Source organism: Cyprinus carpio, chromosome B16, assembly GCF_018340385.1.
Source record: "Cyprinus carpio isolate SPL01 chromosome B16, ASM1834038v1, whole genome shotgun sequence".
NCBI lineage: Eukaryota > Metazoa > Chordata > Actinopteri > Cypriniformes > Cyprinidae > Cyprinus > Cyprinus carpio.
In genome coordinates this window covers 2,460,747-2,488,050 of record NC_056612.1, presented here as the reverse complement: position 1 = coordinate 2,488,050, position 27,304 = coordinate 2,460,747, and the positions used below count along the sequence as shown (strand labels likewise).

At 35.9% G+C, this 27,304-nt stretch overlaps 1 long non-coding RNA gene across 2 annotated transcripts; it reads left to right on the top strand.

The window, feature by feature from the left end:
• Positions 1-149: 149 nt before the first annotated feature.
• Positions 150-26,944, top strand: LOC109106444. Of its 2 annotated transcripts, XR_006156662.1 has the most exons (14): positions 150-726; positions 878-1,103; positions 1,183-1,268; positions 1,359-1,521; positions 5,940-6,074; positions 7,007-7,127; positions 8,242-8,384; positions 11,092-11,227; positions 14,278-14,398; positions 14,483-14,616; positions 14,698-14,824; positions 23,462-23,596; positions 25,914-25,951; positions 26,612-26,944. It is a non-coding gene; the product is annotated as an uncharacterized LOC109106444 (long non-coding RNA). The 2 variants fall into 2 exon arrangements; XR_006156661.1 differs by having other exon boundaries at positions 150-1,103; positions 26,612-26,943.
• Positions 26,945-27,304: the final 360 nt, after the last annotated feature.

The following is a 27,304-nucleotide window of genomic DNA, read 5'->3' as shown; positions in this document are numbered from 1 at the left end:
ATTTAGTTAAAATGTTAGTAGTTTGTTGTGTGATTGTTATTTTATTAGGTTTTTACTTTGATTACTTTTAAATATTTTTATAGTACATAAAGATGAACGAAAATAAGAAATGTCTTGGCAAATAGCTTTATATATAGATAGATAGATAGATAGATAGATAGATAGATAGATAGATAGATAGATAGATTTCAGTTAACAGTTATTTTATTTCAAGTAACAAAAATGCTACAGTCTAAGGTTCACTGTAAAAACTATTCATTCACAGATGGTGAACTACTAAAGACTCATGGTTTTGCCCTACGACAGTAGAATTCCTTTACAATCCCAGAATTGTTTTTCTTAGATGGCAAAATGCTGCAGTGTGCTCCAGTCTTTAGTCTATGAGATTTTTTCACAGCGTGACAGAAGAAAGTCTTACATCCAGTAGTGCTCCTCAATAAGTTGCAGTTATGTCTGTAGCACAAGTGATGCAGGACAAAGTTATGTGCAGAAGTTAATGCTTTTTTTCTTTATTGGCATCTATGGGTTCTGTGAAGAATCTTAAACATCTTTAAGAACCTTTACTTTGGGAAACCAAAAATGGTTCCTCTGTGGCATTGCTGTGAAATCTTCTTTATTTTTTAGGAGAGTATGAGTGGGAGTAATAGTGTTGCTTGCTTTGCAAATGCCACTAATTCCATCATCACCTCACCACAGTGAGAGCATAAGAATGCATGGGAGCAACAGGTAGGCTACTTGTCACCTTTTTCCCTTGTGTAAGCAACCACAGTGGTCCCAATGTGATCTCATCTGAAATAAACCTGAGGCTTGAATTAGCCATGAATTAGCCATGCGAATGTTCTTTTCTAGATTACCATTTTCATCTACTTCTTTCCAGAGCTCTTGCATCTTCAGCTGCTGCCTGTGACTGCATTGAGAAACCAGGAGTATGAGAGTCTATACAAGTTCTATACACACTTTAATCCCATTCAGACACCGATCTTCCATACACTCTACCATACAGACACCAACGTCCTGCTGGGGGCCCCCACAGGCTCCGGCAAAACCATCGCTCTGCAGAAACGGCCATCTTCAGGGTCTTCAACAAGTACCCCACCTCCAAGGTTTGAACCTCTGCCATCTGTTAGGGTTTAGCTTTAGTTCTTAAGAGATGGTTTAACGGGCATGTATCTCTGTGAGCAGTTGGTCTACATTGCTCCTCTCAAAGCTATGGTCCGAGAGAGGATTGAGGACTGGAAGATCAGAATAGAAGAGAAACTTGGGAGGAAGTGAGAGTGTTTATAGATTCTTCTGGCAAATATGTATCTGTTATTATTCCATGACCTTTGTTTGCTCATTATCATACTTTCTCTCTCTAGGGTGGTTAAGTTAACAGGTGACGTTACTCCAGACATGCGGGCCCTCGCGCAGGCTGACCTGATCGTCACCACTCCAGAGAAATGGGAGTCAGCTGCAGCTGGCAGAACCGCAACTATGTGCAGAAAGTGGCTATTCTCATCATAGACAAGATCCATCTTCTAGGTTAGAGGGCAAAGGTTTTTTTTTTTTTGTTCTTCACTTGGGCTAAAAAGAAGTTCAAAATACCTGAGCAGCAGCTTACTGTCAGCGAACATCTAAGTGGGGCTTAGATGAAATATGTGCTGCCCGTTTTCTTCTAAATATTAAAATAAACACCAATAGAATGACAGCAGTGAGAAAACAACAGTTAAGAAAGCATTTATTCATAGTGATGTACTAGCTTGTAATTCAGCACTCCAGTCATGCCACGTTTATTTATTTAGCACTTTATACAATAGATCCTTTAAAAGCTAGCATCTTGTTAAGTATTAAGGTGTGGTCTCTTTGTGGGCAAAAATGGTCCATGTATCAAGCATTGCTCACACGGAAGCCACTTTAAAACCAAGCAGCTTTTTGTTGGTCAGCATTGGGAATTCAAGTGACCATTTGACCTTGATGGACTGAACAAAACAAACAAAGAACATTCCCATGTATTACGTATGTGATACTCTCCAAAATGGCGCTATAGGGTGACGCAGAGGAGACAAATTGTTGAATAAAGTTGTTATTTTTGTTTTCTTTGCGCACAAAAAATCATAACCACTCATGTAAAAAATAACATTTTAACCACTCACTTAACATGTACCATTTTAACGATGTCCCTACTAACATTCCAGGCCTTGATCGTGTTAGGATCCTTGCAGTCTATGGGAGGGTCAGAGATCTCTCAGAATTCATCAAAAATATCTTAATTTGTGTTCCGAAGATGAACAAAGGTCTTACAGGTTTGGAACGACATGAGGGTAATTAATGACAGAATTTTCATTTTTGGGTGAACTAGTTCAAGCTACATGGCCTTATGTGGACATCATCTACTAATTTCAATTATGTGGATATGCTCTTGTATCTAACACAATACATGGAAAAACACCCAAGGAATATCCTTAAACAAACTTTTTTTTGAAGAATGGACATTACCTTTTCTGTTCTAGCTTGACCGTGCAACTGTGCATAAAGCAAGGTCTGTATAGAAATGATGTACTATGTCTGGTGTAACAGCTTGATTGGCCTTCACAAAGTCCAGAACTGAAATCCTTTTGAACACCTTTATTTATGCCAGGTCCCATTGCATAACACCGCTAATGCTCTTCTGTCTGAATGGGAGCAGATTTCAGCAGCCATGTTCCAACATCACATGGTAAACTTTCCCAGAGGAGTGGAAGCCATTATACCACATCAAAGGGTCAAACAAACCCACTGTTAATGGCCATGGTTTCGAAATTAAATCTTCAACAAGAGTCTAGAGTGCAGGTGTCCACATATGTTTGCCTGTGTAGTATAGCTGCTAGCCATGTATTAATGTCAAGGACCTGAAATAAATGAATTTGACAGCTTCAGTCCTTCTTGAAAACACAAGTCCTGAGCCGTGTGTAGTTGGATAACAGTGATAATGCCCCTTTACTCTGGAGTATCTGCATGCATTTGCACACATGTATGGGCAGTTCTTGATTTAATAGACTAATTTAAGGGTCTTCCTTTATCCTTTAGCCTCCTTCAAGACTTCTTTAGGGATGAAATATAATTTTACATAAAATTCATCATACAAGGAGTACTGTTCTCCACAGGCCTGCAGGTTTGATTATTTTATCAAGACCTATTGTACATAAATGCTTATATACATATGAAATAAAACTTGGCTCACAATGCTTAATGTTAATGCTTACAGTGAACTACTTTTTCTTTGTTGGTCATAACATGACAAACATTTGCCAAACTGGTGATCATTTAACAAATCGTATTTACAATATACAAAACATTTATAATAATAATAATAATAAAATATTTTTTTCTACATCAAAATATGCATGAATACTTAAGAAAAGTCATTTTTCAATTTTTTTTTTTCCTTAACGAAATATAGAAATGAATTTCTTAGTTTCAGGTTTGTGTTGCCTGGATTTGATGGCACGATGCGAATGTAAATTTATGTTCATTAACAAAACAGTAACAATGGTAAAAAACGGTAACAACCTCATATTAATAGAGTAAAATTTTTATATTCTGACTGTTGAGTTAGGACTTTACTTTTTTGTTAAAATTAACCATTGGTCATCTATAGTATCACACAATAAGATCATGATAACCAAAGGTAAAGCCATTCACACGGTAACACCTCACTACCATGGTAAAATGTATGAATATACAGTGGTATTTGTATGAAAAACAGTAGCCTAAATACATTTAGTATACAAACCCAATTCCAAAAAATTTGGGACACTGTACAGATTGTGAATAAAAACAGAATGCAATGATGTGGAAGTTTCAAATTTCAATATTTTATTCAGAATACAACATAGATGACATATCAAATGTTTAAACTGAGAAAATGTATCATTTTAAGGGGAAAATAAGTTTTTAAATTTCATGGCATCAACACATCTCAAAAAAGTTGGGACAAGGCCATGTTTACCACTGTGTGGCATCCCCTCTTCTTTTTATAACAGTCTGCAAACGTCTGGGGACTGAGGAGACAAGTTGCTCAAGTTTAGGAATAGGAATGTTGTCCTATTCTTGTCTAATACAGGCTTCTAGTTGCTCAACTGTCTTAGGTCTTCTTGTTGCATCTTCCTTTTTATGATGTGCCAAATGTTTTCTATGGGCGAAAGATCTGGACTGCAGGCTGGCCATTTCAATACCCGGATCCTTCTTCTTGTAATTGATGCAGTATGTGGTCTGGCATTGTCATGTTGGAAAATGCAAGGTCTTTCCTGAAAGAGACGACGTCTGGATGGGAGCATATGTTGTTCTAGAACTTGGATATACCTTTCAGCATTGATGGTGCCTTTCCAGATGTGTGAGCTGCCCATGCCACACGCACTCATGCAACCCCATACCATCAGAGATACAGGCTTCTGAACTGAGCGCTGATAACAACTTGAGTTGTCCTTGTCCTCTTTAGTCCGGATGACATGGTGTCCCAGTTTTCAAAAAAGAACTTCAAATTTTGATTCATCTGACCACAGAACAGTTTTCCACTTTGCCACAGTCCATTTTAAATAAGCCTTGGCCCAGAGAAAACGCCTGCGCTTCTGGATCATGTTTAGATATGGCTTCTTTTTTGACCTATATAGTTTTAGCCGGCAACGGTGAATGGCACGGAGGATTGTGTTCACCGACAATGTTTTCTGGAAGTATTTCTGAGCCCATGTTGTGATTTCCATTACAGTAGCATTCCTGTATGTGATGCAGTGCTGTCTAAGGGCCCGAAGATCACGGGCATCCAGTATGGTTTTCCGGCCTTGACCCTTACGCACAGAGATTGTTCCAGATTCTCTGAATCTTTGGATGATATTATGCACTAGATGATGATAACTTCAAACTATTTGCAATTTTTCTCTGAGAAACTCCTTTCTGATATTGCTCCACTATTTTTCGCCGCAGCATTGTGGGAATTGGTGATCCTCTGCCCGTCTTGACTTCTGAGAGACACTGCCACTCTGAGAGGCTCTTTTTATACCCAATCATGTTGCCAATTGACCTAATAAGTTGCAAATTGGTACTCCAGCTATTCCTTATATGTACATTTAACTTTTCCGGCCTCTTATTGCTACCGGTCACAACTTTTTTGGAATGTGTAGCTCTCATGAAATCCAAAATGAGCCAATATATGGCATGACATTTCAAAATGTCTCACTTTCAACATTTGTTATCTATATGTTATCTATATTCTATTGTGAATAAAATATAAGTTTATGAGATTTGTAAATTATTCCATTCCTTTTTTACTCACAATTTGTACAGTGTCCCAACTTTTTTGGAATCGGGGTTGTAAATACAAATGCACAAATGTTATAGCCTAATTACATCCTTTACTTTAATACATTTAAAACATGTAAAAATTACTAATATAATAAACTTCCATATGTATATCCCACATTTCTGCCACAGTACCATGGTGCAGTTAGTGTTACTACAGTAAATCCATGTAAAAGCCTTCTGACAGGAGTGATCATGGCTCCGTGTTTCTTGTGTTTGTCAGTGCTGTTGAGATCATCAGCACTGTTTCATCTGGCTTTAAACTAAATCACAGAGACTTTTGTGTTCTTCAGTGAATTCAGACGCTTCTTGCTGAATCTCACAATGCTGGTCATGTGATCGACACCGATCAGAGTGTAAATGCATCTGCTTGTGCCGAGCTGATAATCGGTCCGTGTGGTGCCGTTTACGCTGTTTTGTTATGCTTTTTTTTATCAAGGGAAAAATATATTGTGATAATTATCATTATTGTTTTATCGCCCAGACCTCCTTATTCTGTTACTTCTTTCTTATTTGGTTTCATTACTATAAAGCGTCTTCAAAACAATATATATAGTGCATAGCACTATATAAATAAAGGTGACTTGACTTTATTTGAAAATGTTTACTTTTTCTTTGACTTCAAGGGTGAGGACAGAGGGCCGGTTCCAGAGGTCATTGTGTCCAGAACCAACTTTATCTCATCGCACACCTCAAAACAAGTGCAAATAATGGGACTCTCTAATGCACGGGATCTAGTCGACTGGCTGGGCATTGGACAGGTTAGAAACCCACCACAATTCGCAACCTGCATCTATTAGCTCATCTCAAATTCCACGTACATAACCTTTTAACACCACATCCCTATCTATTACATTTGACGAAAGACTTTATATCGCTTTTGAAATCCGTCCATAGACTGTTATATATAGGCAAATTAATTTTTTCAGGATCAGTGCTCCTTCCTCTTCTCAGGTTTGATGTGATTTACATATGATTCACGGCAGTTCAAATCAAGCCAAAAGAAAAATCTTGGCCCTCAAATGGTATATTTAATGCTGAATGTAATTGATGGGTCTTGTTTCGGTGGAATCATGCTCGACTTGCACCCATAATGATTAGGGATGAAGTCAAATAACGATATTATCTGTAACACTGTACTAACGGTGCTATCATTTTCATCCTGTTTCCATTACAGATAGCCGACCGAACGTTCTGTCGGTCATTCTGCGTATAAATGCGTATGTGCGTGCAAGGGTCTATAAATAAGCAGCACCCCTCTCCCAGCGTGTAGCAGCATGTTGGGCGCTGTGGCCGCATCAGGACAGACGGCAGTGGTTATGTAAACGTTGTTTTACTATTGCTGAAATGTCACCCTGCTAGACAGACGGGGAAGGAAGGGCTGGGGGTCTCCATAAATCTGACGTGTGCTGTTTGGACTGAGGTGCGTCTCTAGCTGCCCAATCCATTATCCAGCCCTTTAAATATGTGCGCACACGCACCGAGGCCCGGGCCACTTGTGTGAGAGCGCAGTTGTGGGACAGGGGACAATGACAGGCTGTAATTACCCCCAGATGGGCCACTCTGTCAGGCACACAGCCAGCTGGGCACTCCATCTCTCGTCTTTCTTCGCATCTTCTCACTTTCTGGGCCTGTTTTTCTTGCTCTGTTTTGTGGCCCCATCCTTATTCATCTCTGTCTGTGTCTCTTTCAGGTGGGACTGTTTAATTTCCTGTCCTCTGTTCGCCCAGTGCCATTGGAGGTTCATATTCAGGGCTTTCCAGGGCAGCATTATTGCCCTCATATGGCCAGCATGAACAAACCAGTCTTCCAAGGTAAGCCACAAGAAGTAGTAACATGATCATGTGGAAAAGCGAATTCTGTAATCATGTACTCTTCATTTCAAGTGTCCTAAATGATACATTTGTGCGACGAAGAAGAAGAAAGAAGAAACTGTGATGCTCAGTATGGTGGATAGTGATGGAAGTCCCGCCTTAAAGGGATAGAAGACATTTTGAAGAATGTTGGTAACAGTTGTTGGTCACCATTGACTTCCATAGTATGGGAAATAAATGCTGTAGAAGTCAATGGAGTTAAACATTCTTCAAAATATATTTTTCGTGTATGTGTTCAACAGAAGAGATAAATTCATACAGGTTGAGTACAAATAACTTGAGATTGAGTAAACGAACAAAATTCAAATTTGGGGGTGAACTATCCCTTTAAAGTTAAAAATTAAAAAGATTTTTATACTCTAGAACAGACTCTTTTTGAAGCCTGTGATGTTGCATTTCCACCATAGTATTAACATCAAAAAATAGCATAAAACTTTGTAACAGTCCTTGGACCTCTGAGGGAGTGACATCAAATTTAATATAATCAAGCTCTTGATATTGTTTTCCTCTTTTTGAAAGTCATTATAATGCACTATAATGCATTTTAACTTTTGCTATTGTATCAAATGAAAACATAAAACCGTCTTTGTTCTAGTTTCCATTAATCACTTTAGAAGTTTACTCAACTATGATGGATTCCGTTTCTAAAAACCTCCTAAATGTTAAAAGGATCCATACTCATACACTTTAGCTCTTGATTTGTTTATTGTTCATTTGTCATCATTGTCCAGTTTTATTGCTGATTTGAAATATGCTATTGGAACACAATCTTGGCAAACTGTTTTGGAGGTTTTGCTCCTTCCCATTCAAGTCCAGTCGATGGGAGCCCCAGGGATGTAACAGTGGTATGGCCTCCAGGTGAACTGACTTGCCTTAAAGCAACTCCAGACAAATGACAAATTATTCTTAGTAAAAATGTTACTTGGTTTTATCCTACTATATTGACTTTGTTGACATTGTTGTTTTATTCAGATCTTTCATTTATTTTGATCTGCTAAATTCATATTTGGATTTAGATGTCAGTCTTACGTTCTGTTTTTCCACTGTCCTGCAGCCATCCGCACACATTCTCCTGCCAAACCGGTCCTCATATCTGTGTCGTCGCGCCGGCAGACACGGCTCACGGCTCTGGTCCTCAATGCGTTTCTGGCTGCGGAAGACGACCTCAAACAGTGGCTCCACCAGGATGAGAGAGAGGTCAGAAGTCATCCTCAACAGTGATGACACGTAACTATGTAACCATGTACTGTTGTTACTTTCTCTCTCTTCTGTTTTATATTCCCTCCTCCCCAATTCCCCAATCTGAAGAAGCTCAGTATCTCTTCATCTGTGATTACAGTACGGCTCAGCGCAGATTCTGGTGCAAAAGCCTGTGTCATCTCTCATTAAATTCCTCTTTCTGTTCCACTGCATGCCTTCAGATCATTTCAAGATGTGAACAAACAGCTTTTTTTCTGTTCGCCATCACAGATGTGTGCTAATATTTTCAAAGCACTCGATTAGAGAGCCAGTCAGAAAAAAAAAAGAATGGTTTTCTCATCCCAGTCACAAAGTAATCACATAAAAATTGCAGCCTTACGGAGGTGATAATTTCTTTAATAGTATACGCATGATACACACACATTCAAACAGTACAGAAAGCGGAAATACATTATTAATGTGTTTGCTTGAACACATACACACATTCATGTCAGCAAACTGCCTTTTAATGTTAAAGTGCAGAGGTCACCAATTAGTGAACCACGGTTCAGAAGATTGGTTCCATTCGGACTGCAAAATGTTTATATATATGCATTTATTTGTAAATATATATGCACACACAGTCTACAAATTGCACATTGCTTATTAGTGCTGCTTAATTCCAAAACTTTTGGAAATTATTCTGATGTTGGGTTTTGTAATTTTTTAGTTCGATTTATGTTTTCAATTCTTATTTTAAAAACAATAATTGTGTGCCTCTATAAATACTGGAACTGAGAAGAAAAAAACAAAAAACAAAGACATGTTTATGAAGACTGACACATTTTAATTAAATTGGTAGTGTCAAATAAAAAAATTAACAGTTAGATTTAAAAAAAAATTATAATAATAATTTTAAGCAAGGCAATACACATATATAACTTTAACTATGCAAATAATAGTTGAGTTACTACAGCACTATTGCTAGAAATTCAGACAGTGTTTTATGATATGATAAAAACATAAATGTATTGTGTAATATGTTTGTCATTAGTTTACCAAACTAACACATTTAGATCTGGATTGCCTGCCTTTTAGAATTTCAAATCAAAACCTGTTTTTGAATTCCACTGTGCTGAAGTTGAACTTTTAAAAATGTCTCTCAGAGCTTTTCAGATTTAAATAGTCTCTCTACTAGAAGAGAGTCCCTGGAGTGGAATTAGTTTAAACCTTTGGAATTGACTTTCAGTTCCCAGTTCCTCAGAATTAAAGAATAGGTTTATGTAGAATTTATTCATAACAATATTCATAACAATAACTCCCTTAGTATGATTTTTAAAAGGATAGTTCACCCAAAGATTGGATTTTGTATGAAACATATACAGTATTTGGTTTGACTGTTTGAATTGTGTTGAGCAGCAGGCTTTTATGAGGCAGATACTGATGTTAGTGATCTAGTTTTCTATTGCACAGACTGTGTGTAAAGGCATGCAGTCCCATAAAGCATGTTAATGCCTGTCTTTTATGAGCCTACCCTGTTAAAGACCCAGTAAAAGACATTACACATGTAACATGCAGAGAATAGGGAAGGATGCCTTTTAATACTTTTATATCTGTGTAGGACAAAAAAAAAAAAAAAGTCTGGTACACCCAACTAAGATGCTGTCATAATTTAGGCTATTTGCTTTCATTATTATTATACATTACTTTTTACAAGTCACAAACACACAGTTTAAGGTCATTTATTTATGAATGAATTTATGAATTTTATACTTTTATTTAGCAATGATGCATTAAGTTCATCACAAGCGACAGTAAATCCTGTCATTTCCATCATTAATATTCCAAAATAACAGTAAAGCTTTCTATTCATTGAAGAATTTTGTAAAAAGGGATCATGGTTTTTACACAAGTATTAAGCATTTCAACATTCTTTAAGCACCAAATCAGCATTTTAGAATTATTTCTGAAAATTCATGTGATGCTGAAGACTGGAGTAATGACTGTTCTGCATCACAGGAATATATTACACTTTAAAATATATTCAAATAGAAAAACACAATTTTAATAATAATAAGATTTCACAGTTTTACTATTTTTACTTTATTTTTGATCTAATAAATAGCAACGCCTTTCAAGAAAATTTCTTACTGACTTGCATCTTTTCACAAAAAGATATTTTTAAGAACATGTCTTAAGATGACAGAAAATATATTTATACTATTTTCATAGTGCTTCTTAAAGATTTCTTTCTTTATGTAATTTTTTACCTTTTTTTTTGGTACTGATATTTTGTGAAAAAGTGCATAATTAAGATTTTCTATTAAAAAATAAAATAAAATATCATAATTAAGATCAAATTTCTCTTTTTGTGTTCCATTGAAGGGGAAAAGAAAACAACACGAGAGACAGTGTTTTGATTTTCAGATGACCTGTTCCTCGGCTGTAGGTTCACGCGCGTGAGCTCCATGTGCTGATAGCTGCAGCTCCAGTGATATACGGGGCGTCCCGCTGATTCACTGCACTGAAGCGTGTAACGGCCAGAAACCCCGCTGTTTGAGTGACAGCCGGCTGCCGTTAACTGTCCATCTCACATCTAACAGCACTTCCCTCCATTTGTTTCCACTGTCACCCATACTAACATTTCCATTTCTTTTGTTTCTATTTTTTCTTTTTTTTTATGAAGAACATGCATATTGAAAGTGCATTCTGTGTGTTTTGTTAGAGGAATGATATCATCGGCACTATAAGAGAGTCAAACCTGAAGCTGACCTTGGCGTTTGGGATCAGGATGCATCATGCGGGACTTCACGAGTGAGACAGGAAGACAGGATGAGCTCTTTGTCAACTGTAAGATCCAGGTGAGACCCGCTGTTAGGTGATGTGTGATTCACCAGCAGGCCAACCTTTTCCACGCTGATTCCCAAATCGTTTTGGAATAAATCGAATATATGAACTAGGTTTGAGTAAATAGCTGTCAGCTGAGAGATTATAAAAGAATCATAAATTTACTCATGGAGAAGCTGCGTTGCCATTTTTGAGTGATGAGAGATGAATTGATTTATTCAAATCAAATCCAAACGAAACGTTCTCCTTAATGCAGCTTGCTGTTCTCGTGGGTTTATGTCTTCTGTGGCCTGGCTGTAAAAACATAAATGTTTATGTTGATATAATGCAAATGTGATATTTCATACATCAATACGATAGCAGTGCAAAACCATTTAGCATGTGAAGCAGATCTGAAGTTCAGTTAACACATTCACAAAAAAAACACTTTAAAAACAAAACACATAAAAACAAAAAAAAATAAAAACAGTAAAATATTAATACAATTTAAAATAAGTTTTCTATTTGAATAAATTTTAAAATTCTGTTTATTTATGTGATATTATGCATGAATTTTCAGCATCATTACTCCAGTTTTCAGTGTCCCATGATGCTTCAGAAACTATTCTAATATGCTGATTTGTTGTTTAAGAAACATTCAAAAAACATTAATTTGAAATAGAAGTATTTTGTATTATGGCAAAAGGGTCCCATTCAAATTAAAATTCAGTTTGATCAAATTAAATTCAACAGGTATCTCAAGTTTTCTTAATTATCAAAAGGCTTAATTATTTTAAGTGGGACAGAAAACCGAAATCATGATCAGGCCTGATGTGATTATTAAACTTCAAAAGGCTCTGATGGGTTGCCCTGTCACAAGAAGGAAAGAAATAATATTTAACACAACAAACCAACACAAAGAAACAGAATATACTATAATAGCAACATCACATCAATCCTTTAAACAAACATGATAAATAAATAATATTGTCGTGTTACAACATTGGTACAAGATTGGTCAACCTCTAATTCATATTTTCAAAAATATTGAGAATTGGTTGTTAAAATAAAGTGTTATCTATTTCTATATTAATACATAAACCATTTTCAATTCTTATGTATATATATATACCAGTATAATATATATATATATATATAGATTATATATATTAAGTAAAACATGTCTTGTGTTATTTCAATAACTGTGTATTTTTAATTTTTTTTTAAATGCTATATTATTTATTATGTGTGGGCATTACAATATTAATTATTTTTGTTAATAAAAGAATAAAAATAAAAAAAATTAAATTTAAAAATAATAAAAAAAAAAAAAAAAAATAGAAATAGAAATAGCCTTTGCACAGCCAGCCTTGTAGGCTACTCTCCTAGGTTTCGTCTTTCGGATGAGACGTTAAACCGAGGTCCTGACTCTCTGTGGTCATTAAAAATCCCATGGCACTTCTCGTAAAAGAGTAGGGGTAGTCACCCCGGTGTCCTGGCCAAAATTCGCCCCCCAGGCTTTTGTCAATCATGGCCTCCCAATAATCCCCAAACCACTTGATTGGCTCTGTCTCTCTCCTCTCCACCTGTAGCTGGTGTTCATTGAGCGCATGTCCTGTGGCTGCCGTCGCATCATCCAAGTGGATGCTGCACACTGGTGGTGGTTGAGGAGAGACCCCCCACATGATTGTAAAGCGCTTTGGGTGTACAACAATACACAATAAAGCGCTCTATAAATGCATCATTCATTCATTCATTCATCTTTTGTTGCAGATTGCCTGAGTTTGTCTTTCAAATACATTCTCATAATCCCCCATACCCATAATACATTCCAACCTCAAAAGAACACCAAAACAAAACACACTGAAACAACACCCCACAGCATTACACTCCCACCCCTAAGTTTCACTTTGGAGACGCTGTTCTTTGGGTTGAGCACCTGTCCGTTCTTACTCCAAACACAGACAACATCTCTATAACCAAAGAGCTCTACTTTTGTCTCAGCTGACCAAAGGACACGTTTCTAGTATACATAGTTTTTCTCCAGTTTGTCCTTCAAACTTCAGTCTAGCTTAAAAGCGTCTCTTCTTCAGAAGAGGAGTTTTTCTTGCTCAGCAAACTAACAGTCCATTTCTGTCCGGGCCTCTAGTGTCCATCTTCATTGAGATATCAATCCCAGACTTGACTAAATCATTTACTAGTGTCTTGGCAGTTGTTCTTGGGTCTTTAGAAACTTTATAGAAACTCTCAATAGTTTTCTTTACAAAATCTTTCACTTCCTGCCTCTGTTCTCCACTGTATTTGTCCATATGCTTCTCCTCCTTTGTGAGCATTAAAGGGATACTCCACCCCAAAATTAAAATGTTGTCATTAAGCACTTACCCCCATGTCGCTCCAAACCTGTAAAAGCTTCGTTCATCTTCGAAACACAATTTAAGATATTTTGGATGAAAACCGGGAGGCCTGTGACTGTCCCATAGACTGCCAAGTAAGTTACACTGTCAAGGTCCAGAAAAGTATGAAAGACTTCAGAATAGACCATCTGCCATCAGTGGTTCAACCATAATGTTATGAAGCGACGCACGAGAAAATGATGATGACTTTCATGCCTAAAAATAATGACTTTATTCAACAATTCCTTTGTCTTCTTCGATTACAAAAAGTGTTCCCATCGCTTCATATAACCCAGATTGCACGTCTGATGGCAGATGGAGTATTCTGATGATGACTTTCATGCCTTTTATGAACCTTGACACTGTTATTTACTTGGCAGTCTATGGGACAGTCCGAAGACGAACTGAGCTTTTACGGGTTTAATGTGATTAATGACAAAATTTTTATTTTGGGGTGGAGTATACCTTTAACAATTCTTTTTCTCAAGCCTAAACTCTTTTTTTTTTTTTTTTTGTCTTTGTCATGACTACAGTACATAGTATTTTACTAGTTGTTTTGAAAGATACTAATCCTCAGCTTACCGTGTGTCTGTATATGAGAAAAACTGTAAAACAGCTATAACCCTACAAACAAAATAGGGTGAAGTAACATTGAAATGACCCCCTAAATATTCCTTTGACTTCTCTCTAAGGTGTTAATTGCAGCTAGCACACTAGCATGGTGTGTCAGCTTCCCTGCTCACCTGGTGATCGTGAAGGGCACAGAAAACCATGACGGAAAGACTCGCCGCTACGTGGATTACCCCATAACAGGTAACATCTGTTTTTACGTTTGTGTGTGTGTGTGTGTTTTTGCTGACTGTCCAGTGTCGTTGATCTCTATCATTTCCATTCCAGATGTTCTTCAGATGATGGGTCGAGCAGGAACCACCGCAGTTCGACGATCAGGGCAAGGCTGTTATCCTTGTGCACGACATCAAGAAGGACTTCTATAAGAAGTTCTTGTACAAGGCGTTCCCTGTGGAGGCTAGGTGTGTATAAAGCAGTAATTCTCCCTGTTTTATGTTAGTACTGATAATGACAGAAGTGGTGTCTTTCCTGTGTATCTGCAGTCTTCTGTGCGTGCTCTCCGACCACTTGAATGCAGAAATCGCAGTAGTGCACAGTCACCTCTAAACAAGACAGCATGGATTACATCAAATGGATGTACTTCTTCCGCAGGCTGGTCATGAACCCCAGGTACTGCACATTAGCATAGTCTCAAGATCCTAGTTTTGAGTCTCATCAGTGATGTCATATGGCTATGATCCTTAGTTGTGGTCAGCTGATACGTAGAAAGCAGGATGGCCAATGTGATGCTGAGATTAGAGAAAGGCCATGTCCCATTTGGGACACATGGTGTTTATGAAGACATTTTTTGCTGACTGCTTTCAGCCAATAATCAAGCTGACTTGGTCAATTATCAGAAGTTTGAGTATTAATTAAAAAGTCTAGAGACTGCATTAGGTGTCAAAATTGACTTTTACTAGTCTAGGTCAGTATTAAATTGTGCATATACCAAAACTCTTAAAAGTACAGTATATAAATGTCATAAATCACCGCTTTTATATCCATACTGTCCCAAAAGTTAGACCTCAAGCTACCATCCAAAACGACAACATAAAAAATCTGAAAAAAAAGGCTTCTTAATATTTATTTTTTTTTTTTTTTTTTCAGTTATCTAGATAAAAGATAATATACAGTCATTACTTTTTATCGTTGTTGTCACTTACAATTACTCTGGTAGATTATGTATTTTAAATTTTTTTTTTTTTTTTTTTTTATATCCCAACAGGAAAAGTTTTAGAATTTCTGTCAAATATCTAATTAAAATATCTTACATAGATTTGTCGTTTTAATAACCTTTGCCATAAAAACAGCTTTCAATGTTAAAAAAAAAAGATTAAAAAAGATTTCTAGATTAATAATGTTGTAATTATGCATTAACCACTGTTAACAAATGGATCTGTATTGTAAAGTGTTATTTTTTATATATATATATATATATATTTATATATATATATATATATATATATATATATATATTAGAAAATTATTTATTATATATATATATATATATATATATAGCATATATATATATATATATATATATATATATATATATATAGAAAAGCATTACCACATGCATATAATGTATGTGTTTTGATGTCTAGAGGTTGAAGTATATTGCTCTTCAGATAAACAAATAGAAAATAGTCTGGCTCAACAACTTAAATAAACAAACAACATGAATTCAAGGAAAATTTTAATTATTACTTGTTTTATTAATTGGCCTAGTGGGAAATCCAAGCTGTTGGGTGAAAGCGCAGTGACTGGACTGCAGCAAAAGACAGAAAAACATCTTCAACGGTTTTTACAGGGCTCATTACTTACTGTGTTTCCATGGCAACGTCATTGCCGGACACTGTGGCCACAGTCCAGCCCCGACAGTTTACACCTCCATCACAAAACAAGGGCTAAAAGATCACACACACACACACACACACACACACACACCAGCCTCGCAGGGTCATATAGGGCAGCACAGACATCTGCGATGAATAGGAGAAGATGATTCCAGAACATTCCACTGACATTTGCACGCCTGTCAGGACACATTAAACATAAAGACCTGTCTGTGCCCTCTCCCTTACTGCAAACACCCACAACCCAAAAACACACGTCGATTCCTCAACTACTATAATAACTAAGGTAATCAAACTCTTTATATGGGCCAGATTCTACACGTTTACATTTATTGTTTTTCCCCTGAAGTCCACTTATAATCTTAACCAGCAGTCATAATTGATTTTTTAATGTCTATATTTACACCCTTCTTTCTGACCTTACAATTAAACAAACTCTTTTTGCTACCGTACCTTTAAGATTATGTCAATTATATATCAGTTACTGCCGGCCTTAATGCTAAATACTGAACAGGTGTTTGTGTAAATGCTAATTGTTGTGATGTCATCATCACAATGGAGTTTAGTTTCAACACTTGATCTGTTTTGTTGTGTTTTCAATTATTTATTTATTTTATTCCCATTCAGAGTTTTTGCTGGCCTTATAAAAGTCTTAACTTCACTTTTCCACAATTTAAGATCTTAAAAGGTCTTAAATCAAGGAAAGAAAGGCTTAAATTCATAAAGTCATGTCATTAAATGTCACATGCATTGCAAAATATGAATATATTACAGCTATGTTTTCCATTACAAATAAGATCCTTAAATCAAGATACATTTAGTTGAGATGTAAAATAAAAAAAGAAACTTTGTTTTCTGAGAAATTTAAAGATTTAGTGAGTTTATACTTAACACAAGAACAAATATCTGTCAAAGTGGTATGAAAAGTAAATATATTTGGTTACACTGATTTTTAAAGTGTCCTTGTTACAGTGTAATTATACACATTTAAGTACTGAGTAATATTAAATTACTACATGTACTATATGCTTAGGGATATGCTTAATTTATTGTTACTATAATAGTAAGTATATGTATCCTGTAACAAGGACACCTTAAAATAAAGTGTTACCATATATTTTTCTGAGCCTATTTGCAGATATTTGTCCCTGTTTTAAATATAAACTCGCTTGATTTTTTTAAGCTTCACAGATCTCATGTCATTTTGCTTGTTACCTTGATTTAAGATTCTTGAGACATTTGCACTGGAAAACAAGACAAATACTGACGGCAAACATCACTGTTTGCAGTGAGATCAGAAGGTGCGATTTATATTTAAATATAGCTATTTTTATTGTCTAGCGTGTGGCAGCAGAGTTATTCAAACCTTGAAGGTTTCTTTATTATTATTATTATTATTTATTTTGAAAAATAAATTAAAAGTAATGAAGTTCAGTAGGAAGTTGTATTTTCAAACTTTGAAGTGTTCCATATACTGTATAACTCAATGTGGTCACACTTTATTTTAAGGTCCAATTCTCACTATTAACTACAACTTTAGCCTCAATAAACGTAATTACTGCATAGTAATAGTAAATTAGATATTGATTAAAGAATGTAAAATATGGTCATGCACAATATCTTTCTGTAAAAAAAAAAAAAAAAGCAATGTGTGCTTCTTGGACATTTACACCTAGAGAACATATTGATGTATTGTGTTCCCTTCCATTTATTTCTTAAATTGTCTTTTCTTGGTTGTAAAAGGGTCTTTAAAAAGCCTTCATTTCAGAGGTGTTTAAGGAAAACACGCAGTAGTGTGTTGGGTAATGATATGTGGGGAAGTCGTGGTCTAGTGGTTAGAGAGTTTGACTCCTAACCCTATGGTTGTGGGTTCGAGTCTCAGGCCGGCAATACCACGACTGAGGTGCCCTTGAGCAAGGCACAGAACCCCCAACTGCTCCCCGGGCGTTCACTGCTGTGTGTGTGCACTTTGGATGGGTTAAATGCAGAGCACGAATTCTGAGTATGGGTCACCATACTTGGCTGTATGTCACGTCACTTTATAATATGTGAGGGTTGGTGTCCATGGAGAGCATTTGAGTTAGCAGGCAACTCATAGGTTTTGTTCTTTTCTTAATGTAACTCAGAAACACCACAACAGCATGTTTCCAGTAAGGTTGTGTGTTAATAACAAGGCACACTGGCTCCATTTGACACATCTACATCAATCTCTGTGGCTCTGTGGCACCAGCCATGATTCACTGGAGCCGAGCGGCTCCATAAGCGGACAGGAGCCCCGGAGGTCTCATAAAGACCTCACATCAGACTCCCTGAGACAGGAGCTAAATGATGCTTACGCTAATGGCAGGGATTTAATCAGCCGTATAGGTGTTCACTATGACACACACACAACAGGCTGAAAGAAACACATCACTGCTGTGTCGAATGATGCTATTTGTAATGCTTTAATATCATTTACTATTGACATTCACAATTAAAGAGGTCTCGTGAAGAGATCTTGTAAAATTAAAGAGTTCAATTTACTATGAAATGAGTTCTCTGCCCATTGTGTCCTTTGACAGTTTAAACACTATTTGTGACCCTTGACTGGTCATAAGGGTCAATTTTTTGAAATTGAGATTTATACAACATCTGATAGTTGCATAAATCAACTTCCTTTCTTTTTTCTGAGGGGGCAAAAAAAAAAAAAAAAAAAACTAAATATTGAGAACATCAATATTCAATAATAAAAATAAAAATCAATAATAACGATTTCCAAATGAAGTTCTTAGCAATGCATATTACTAATCAAAAATTAAGTTTTGATATATTTGCGGTAGGAAATTAACAAAATATCTTCATGGAACATGAACGTTACGTGATATCCTAATGATTTTTTGGTGTAAAAAAAATCTAACTTTGATCTATAAGACTGGTTTTGTGCTCCAGGGTCACATTTGTATTTTTATCTACTCATACAAGCTACATATTAGTATCTTAAAGTGAGTACCATGGTTTCTGTCCCAGTAAGGTGTTGCACACTTTACAAAGTAAAATTTTTTGCACGTTTTCTAAAAATGTATTTATGATTGAACAAATCTGAAATTAGCATTAATGTCTAAACTTATTATAAATGCTTAAACACAAAAACATTATTAAAGGTCTGCATTACCGCAGGACATTACCAAACAATCTAACAATAGCCATTAAACTACTTAAAAAAACAACACAAAACCACGGAATAAAACATGGTAGCGGTCAGTAACTCTGATGTAATTTGAATGCTTTATTCTTATTGACCACCGGTACAGCCTGCACTCGGACTGTTATGCATGTGCTGCACGCATGCATTCAGCATCATGTGTTTTATTTGCGGGGTCTGTGCGCAGCATGTGTGTAATGATGCTCAGAGCAGGCTGTACTGGTGATAAATATACAGCCCTCAGACAGAACAAGCAGGTTGTCTGTGAGTTTCAGAGCAGAATAAGGATGGAGCAAGGTGTGGATGCGCTGTCCTTGATGAACGTTCAACTTGGTTTTGTTTACATTTTGCTTAGCCTACCAATTTAAATGACAGATGTCTTTTTTTTTTTGATGTCACTTTTCCTACTGTGTTAACACAAGAATGTCAAACAAATTTAGTATTTTGACAAAACGAATAAGTGCTTTTCCACTGCATGGTAAGGCTCGCTACGGTTCACTTTTGGGGGGTTTTCCACTGGGTACAGTACCTGGTTCTTTTTTTAGTACCACCTCAGTTGAGGTTCCAAGTGAACCGTACCGTTACCAAAACATGACGTGTAAACTCTGCTGATCACGGATTGGCTGGAGAGAATCGTCACTACCTGCTTCACTGAACTTGCGACACAAACACAAAAGAACCGCTAGATTTAAATCAGCACAGCCAGCGAAGAATTGAACACAACTGTTTTAAATGAGCGCACCTTTTTTTAACAACCGAGTAAATAATAAAGTTTCGTTGCTTCTTGCAGAAGTACAGACGTTCCTCTCGTTGACAGCAGAGGAGCGGATCCAGCGAGAGCTTGATGGGGCGATGCGGAATGAAAAAGGTTTTTTTTAGGAGTCGCGTGCTGAGCCGAGTCGTACCACACAGTGCCATAATAGGCTGTTTTTGTACAACCTACATATTCATTTTATTTTTCTCTCTGCGACACTTTTTCCTATTGTGTTGTAAATGTTGAATGAATTGTATCCTGACAAGACGGAAAAAAGAAAAAAAGAAGTACAATTTTTGAGGCCTACAACATTTTTATTTTTCCCGACGCCTTTTTTTACTTCTGTGTTACAAATTTTGTGTTTTAAGATAATTCATATAAATTCAAGTCAAAGTCAATAAATTCAAGACTCATGACAAGACGTAAAATAACATACAATTTTGTGCAGACTACACTTTTATTTGTTAGCCTATATCTCTTTCTTTCAGTAGCGGATATTTAAATGTGAGGTTCTGGAAACAAGATCTAAATTTAGCGGGAATGGACGGGTCAGGAAGAAAATTATTCTAAGCAAAAAAAAAAAAAAATAGTCCCACGCAGACCTCTACATTACCGTTTAAAAATTTGGAGTCTGTGAGATTGTTTTGAAAGAGAGGAATATATTTATTCAGCACACATTAAATAACCTGTATGTTGTTATAAATAAATTCATCAAATTCACTAAATTCAAATAAATTATTTCTATTCATTAATGAACCCTGAAATTTGTTTTCTAAAAACATATTAAGCAGCACCCGTTTTCAACATGAAGAAATGTTTCTTGAGCAGCATATCAGAATGACTTCTGAAGGATGTGTCACTGAAAACTGGAGGAACGATGCTAAAAATTCAGCTTCATCACCGCAATAAATTCATATGTATGTTTGCTCAAATTAATCCAAGCTTTATTCAAAAACATAAAATAAATCTTACTAAATTTTTGAATGGTGAATGAGAATGATTGCAGATTTTCATTTAATTTTAACCTTTATTTATCCAGACACAAACCAATTCTTATTTACTTATTTATATTTCTTTTTAAATGGTCTGCTAATACATACTATACTATAATATACATAATGTGTTTAATAACAAATAAAAATATGATTTGAATCAATATATTATCAATATTATTCTTTAATCAGTGTTAAATTATGGCAACCAATGGTTTTCTTTATCCAAGCCATGATGTTTTTTGTTTTTGTTTTTATGTTTACCCTCACCACTTTAACTACAAGCTTAAAACAGTCAGGCTGTGCTCTGATTATTAATATAATTTTCAAGACCGTTTTACCAATACTTGCTTTTCACTTTGATTTCAACAGCAATATGCATATTGCCTGTTTTTGTTGTTGTTGTTTTTTTTAATCACAAGCCATATTTTGCAAATTGGAATCTTAACATAAAATACATAAATGAAATCCATTCTTCACATAGATGTCTTAAAGGCATATTATATATATAACATAGGGAGATGAACCTGCAATTGCAATTTATAAAGTCAAAATTGCGCGTTATAAAGTCAGAATTGTAAGATATAAACTTAGCCCGTTTATAGATAAAAGCTTGTTTCCGCCACTGAATTAAAAATAAATCAAGGTAATCGCGACTTTTTACCTCACAATTCTGACTTTTTTCACAGAGTTACGACTTTATATTTTTGATTAGCTTGTCTGATTGTAAGAATTAGAGAGAGGGTGTGAAACGGTTGTGGAAATAGACTAGTTTATCGGGTTGGCTAGTTTAAGGGTGTAAACTATAGCCCTGTGGTTTGTTTGAACAGTCAGTTCTTTTCTAGCTATCTCTTAAGACCAGCTTTTGAACTGTGAAATAATGTGAAGCTATGAAAAATTCAGAAAGAGTCTGTAGACATGTGGCCTTTTATTCAAAGACATGTCCTTCTCACACTGACACACACACATCAGGCCTCCCGACCTTCATGACACTTCTCTCCACCTGTTAACTGGCTGGAGATGCTCACATCGTGCAGCGTGTACCGGCTCTGTAGAGGATCCGTCCTTACACAGGCATTAAAGAATAGCAGTGTGAGTGTGTATGCATGGACATCTGATCATTATTTACATGAACAGCTTTATTTACATGTCACCATGATGTGATTTTGCAAATTATTAACACACACAGATCATATACAATATCCAAAGAGCAGTTTCTACAGAATGTATCGGAACAACTTTTTTTTTTTTTCTTGCACATACAGCAGAAGAAATGTTTGAGTTAATGAAGTGCATAGTTGTGTGTGGATCTCATGTGGTTGCTCTTAGAGCTTTGCTGAGCATGGAAGTGATTTTTGCTCTCCAGCAAATCTGGGAATGATTTTGCAGCGCAGCAATGATATGTTGTGTTGTTGTATATGCACCCACCTGTGCTGTGTTTGTGTGCATCTGTGTACATAGCACTGACAGTATTAAATGCATTATTTGCTTATATTGATAGAGTGATACTGTAATGCATTTGAAGATGTAACCAGGCCAGTATTTAAAGGAAGGAAGGATTCTCCTTGCAGGTTTCAGGTTCCTCAATTCTTGTGGGTCCAACATTGAATTTCTAAAAAATATTGCTTTATATTGAGAATATGCATTATGATATTATTTTACATGAATTTGTACTGTTTGTGGTGATGACTAGACATGTGATTTTTGTTGATGAAGCTCTCTTTGTTTCAGTTTTTATTTGACTTGTGTTAATGCTGGATAATTCTGTCACTTTAGTAAAAGATTTGCTTTTCATTTTGAGAATTTGTTTGAGTGCTGTTTTCTTTAACCAGCGAGAGACATACATTGAGAATGTGTCATCATTTCTGGCTAGAAATCTACTTGAAAATAATTGAAATTGATTTGACACATTAATCTTAGGTCTGTTGTGTCAGCATTGCATTATCCAGCAAGTTAAAAAAATAAATAAAATAAAAGCAGCTACAACAGTATCAATTTATAACATATCAAGCAAATCTTTTTTTTTTTTTTGCATCCCTATTATTTATTTATGCACTTCAAAAAATAACATTCTTAATGTCTTGTTTTGCATAAATATCTAAGCATCCTTTAAAATGTGAATTTCACCTGACTAGCAAAACTGCGTGAGAAATGAAAGCTTTTTAGAGGTTTTTTTTTTTTTTTTGGAACTCTGTTCGCTATTGCTGCTCTTTTCAGATATTACTACCGCAATATTATCAGTGAGCGCTGAGAGAGTTGCTGCCTGTGTAGAGTGTGTTATGTCACGTTGAATGCTGCCTCTGTGGACAGTGATGCAGAGCACTAGATTTTTGGAATGAAGCTATCTAGTAGTTGTTTCAGAAGTTGTGTAAATAAACTCTTTTTTCTGGAGGACCGCCAAGGAATTTCATCTTTGACCTGCGCGCTGTACAGCTGTATTTTGACCTCTGGCGTGTTAATCAGTGACCGTCTTGTTTTGTTCAGGATGAGCACACCATCGAGCCGCTGACGTACGGGTGCATCTCATCCTACTATTACCTGAAACACCAGACCATCCGCATGTTCAAAGAGCGTCTGAAGCCAGAGCTGCCCGTCCAAGAGCTGCTGGCCATCCTGTCGGTGAGCAAACATTCATTTTGAAAGGATCCACTCTTTCCTCACATCTTCTGGTCATTGATGCGTTCAGGGACGGTGCACTTTAAACACCAATGCATCACCACCTTTACTGGCCAACATCCTGACACAGTTAATGATTATTCCATGAGTCCAGTTTGGATACAGCTAAGCACTCACACACACACACACACACACACACACATAATTGCACCCCTAAGGGTTGGTGTGAAAATTAGCAGCTCTTTACGTTCGCCTCATTAGAGTGCCGCCCCTCTTGGCCCCGCTCTCACTGATCGCGGCCATAATTGAGACATAAAGGCTTTTCACACTTCACTGACGTCCTCACGGCATGACATCTGTCTCATAGTAGAGGCACTGCAGACCTGATGGAAACTCTCAGAGAATATTGTTAAAACATGTTCTTAAACACTTCTTATAGAGCATGTGAGATCAGAGACAAAGCAACTCAAATATTTAAAAGTAATGGGGATGTGCTTAAAATATAAATTCCACAAATCTTACTTGAATCACCAAATTAGGTGAGATCTGAAATCCAGTTAGCCATTCTGTCATTTTTGTTATGGATGGTTTGGTTTTGGATGTTTATTTAAAGGTTACTGATATTTATATATTACAGTCAATATATAAATGTCACCAAAAATTGATAACAGGGTTTAAATAAATTAAATAAATGAAGCATTAATTGTATGTCGAATGAGCAGCATTTATTTTTAAATCAATGAAAAAATATTTTTTTTAATTAATTTTATACACTAAAGTAAAGTTTTCCACTCCAATCTGTTGTTATTATTTGGCCATTATTTAACATGATTACATAATTTATTTAATTAGTTATAAGTTTTTTTTTTTGTTTGTCAGTTCTTTCAAACATAAATTTGAATAATACATCAATCAATATTTAAAGGACAGAAAATAAATAATACTAATAAAATTGGCACAGTTTGAAAGTTGCTTTGTTAAAGTTTTATTTTTTTATTTTTGTTTTGCTTAATAAAATAATACTTCATAAAAGCCAATTGCAGCTTCAAACCCTAAATAAATTTGCGGTTTTGTTTAATATTGTGTTTCTGTTAGTTGTGGCTTCCAATCCAACATAGTAGAACATGTTGCTTTTGTTCCATCTATAGCATTATGCTCTCTGTGGATAATGCTACAGGTTTTTAATGTGTGATTCCATGCACTATTTCTTGAAGATATCATCTTATAAATACAGATAAAAATAAGTCCTATTATCGGTTAATTTAGCGTAGGATTAGTTGCTCTTTTGTTATAATTGTGCAAGCAGCAATAAAGCATTTTACAGACAATCATTCCTGAGATTTATCTATAACCTTTCTGAAAGAATGAAAAAGAATAGAAGACATCAGAGACTGTGACCGCTGTGTGACCTGGGCAAACAAACTACTCCAGGCCATCTCAGATTTCCTGATGTTAAAGACATCGCCACAAATACTTCATCTGCTGAACTGGTCAAAATACAGAAGGTTTGAGAGATGAGAGAAGGTTTTGAGTCATGCCTGTGAATTTTAATGCAGACGTGTTTGTGTGTCAGTAATAGGAAAAGAGCACACGTTAATGTGGTAATGATGCCTGAGGCAGCAGGGATAAATCACTGATCCTCACAGTTATATGTTTCCCGCTTGATTATCCACTTACCACTCAGTCATTACATCTCGCTGTCTACCGCTCACACTGGTTGCTTAACAAAAGCATGACATGAGGTGGACAGGACCCCCATTTTCACTCTAACCAGTCATTCAATAGCAACAAATGACCCCTCCGCGTGACGCCTCCCCCATCAGCCCCTCATTCACCCTTATTGTCCTCTAATTACCATGGAAGGGTTCATAATGAGACAACAAGTCAAGGCCGGCCCTCACAGCTACAAGAGCTCCCCCCGTCCCAACACAATGGTCTTGACCTTCTCAGTTGTATCCAGCAATTAAAATCATACAACAAAGCTATAAAGTGTTAAACTGATATTCAGTTCATTGTAGGTTTTTTTTTATTTTTTTTTAATGTAAATGTAATTTGTGTCCAGTAGCACTCAACACATGATTTAGATAAAATGCATATAATAAATAATCTTGCAAATTAAGAATTATGGAATACGTGTTCTGTAAAATACAATGTTTTTATGTTTTGTAAAAAAAAATAACAAAAATTAATTGAAATTAATTGAATTTATATATATAAAATATATAAAATACGGATTTTAAACTAGTTTTAAACTATTGAACCTTTATATAAAATGTTGTAGTTCTTGCTTTCTATTTATTGTTGTTTTGATGTATTGCAGTGTACATGACGGGACGCAAGACACATTTCAGAAAGAAGGTACTCTTATCATATAAATAAATACAATATAACAGTTAATGTAATTCTGTAGACTTTTTTATCTGATTTTTTTTTTTTTTTTAAGGTTAAGCTCTCTTTTTATTGATTTTTTTTTTTTAAGCCAAGTTTTGTAGGGCAGCCTGAAAAGTCAAAGAAAGAGCAAACAGGCTTCTTAGCTCAAAGGACTGTAATGTTTCTTTCTCTGTAAAAGTCACCCAGTTGTAAAGAGTCAAACCTCTCCGTTTACATTTATCACTTTCCTTGTTTTATATTCTGTACAGTGCAGACATAGGCTGGTAAATCTAAGCTCAGGTTTAAACGTTTCAATAGTTATGTTTAGCAGTAGAAGAGTATGGGTCATTGCTTCCTGATTCTCATTGAAATACCCTCTCCGTTCGAGGATTTTGATGACAGACAAACTTTTTTTTCTTTTTTTTTTAAATAACATGCAGTGCTGGATTGTGCGCATTATGGCTAGGCTTTATTCTAGTCTAGTACCTTTACAACAGGAAGTCGTGAAAATTTCAAAATATTGTAACAGTTTACATCTATCTATAGCATTTTGCAGTCTTTAACAGAATATGGTAGAGGTGTATTGTTGACATATGTGTATGTTTGACATTAGACATAAAAGCGAGTGACTCGTGTTCGTGTTTACAGGAAGCAGAGGATTGCGTTGAACTCCCCGTGCACCACAATGAGGACACAGCATCTCCCCCTGCAGGTCAACCCTCACTCGTACGACAGCGCGCACACCAAAACACACCTGCTCATGCGAGAAGGGTCTGGCTGTAGACTTGCACTTGCACTCTCAGACACTTGTGCTTCCACTAGCGACGTCACTTGCAGTCTTTATTTTTTTATATTGTTCTATTTATTGATAACTTTTTGTTTGAATCTCTCAACATTTTACAACAGTAGCCAGGTGGTGAAGACAAGAAAAAAGAAACTAAATTACAATCGCCACTTGTACTCTCCGCTACCTGTGATGTCACTTGCGATCAACACAAATCGTGCATGTTGCCAATGGAGACAAGACGCTGTGGTGGTGATTAAATGATTAAAACTAAATTAGTAGGCTTACTATTATAACGTACAGGGTCCTGCAAGAAAAAGGCAAGACCAGTTTTCCTCCTGTAGAAAAAACAAACACTTAATATGGCATAATGTATTAAGATACATTAAGTTCAATTAAAAGACTATAAAAGAATAGTTATTATTTAATGTACTACAAGGCAAGCAGATGGCTATGAACACAATGCGCAAACTTTGTCCTCCCATACAGCAAAACGCTTAATGTGGCCTAATAACAGACTAAGATGATAAAGACAATTCAGTAGGCCTAGCCTATAT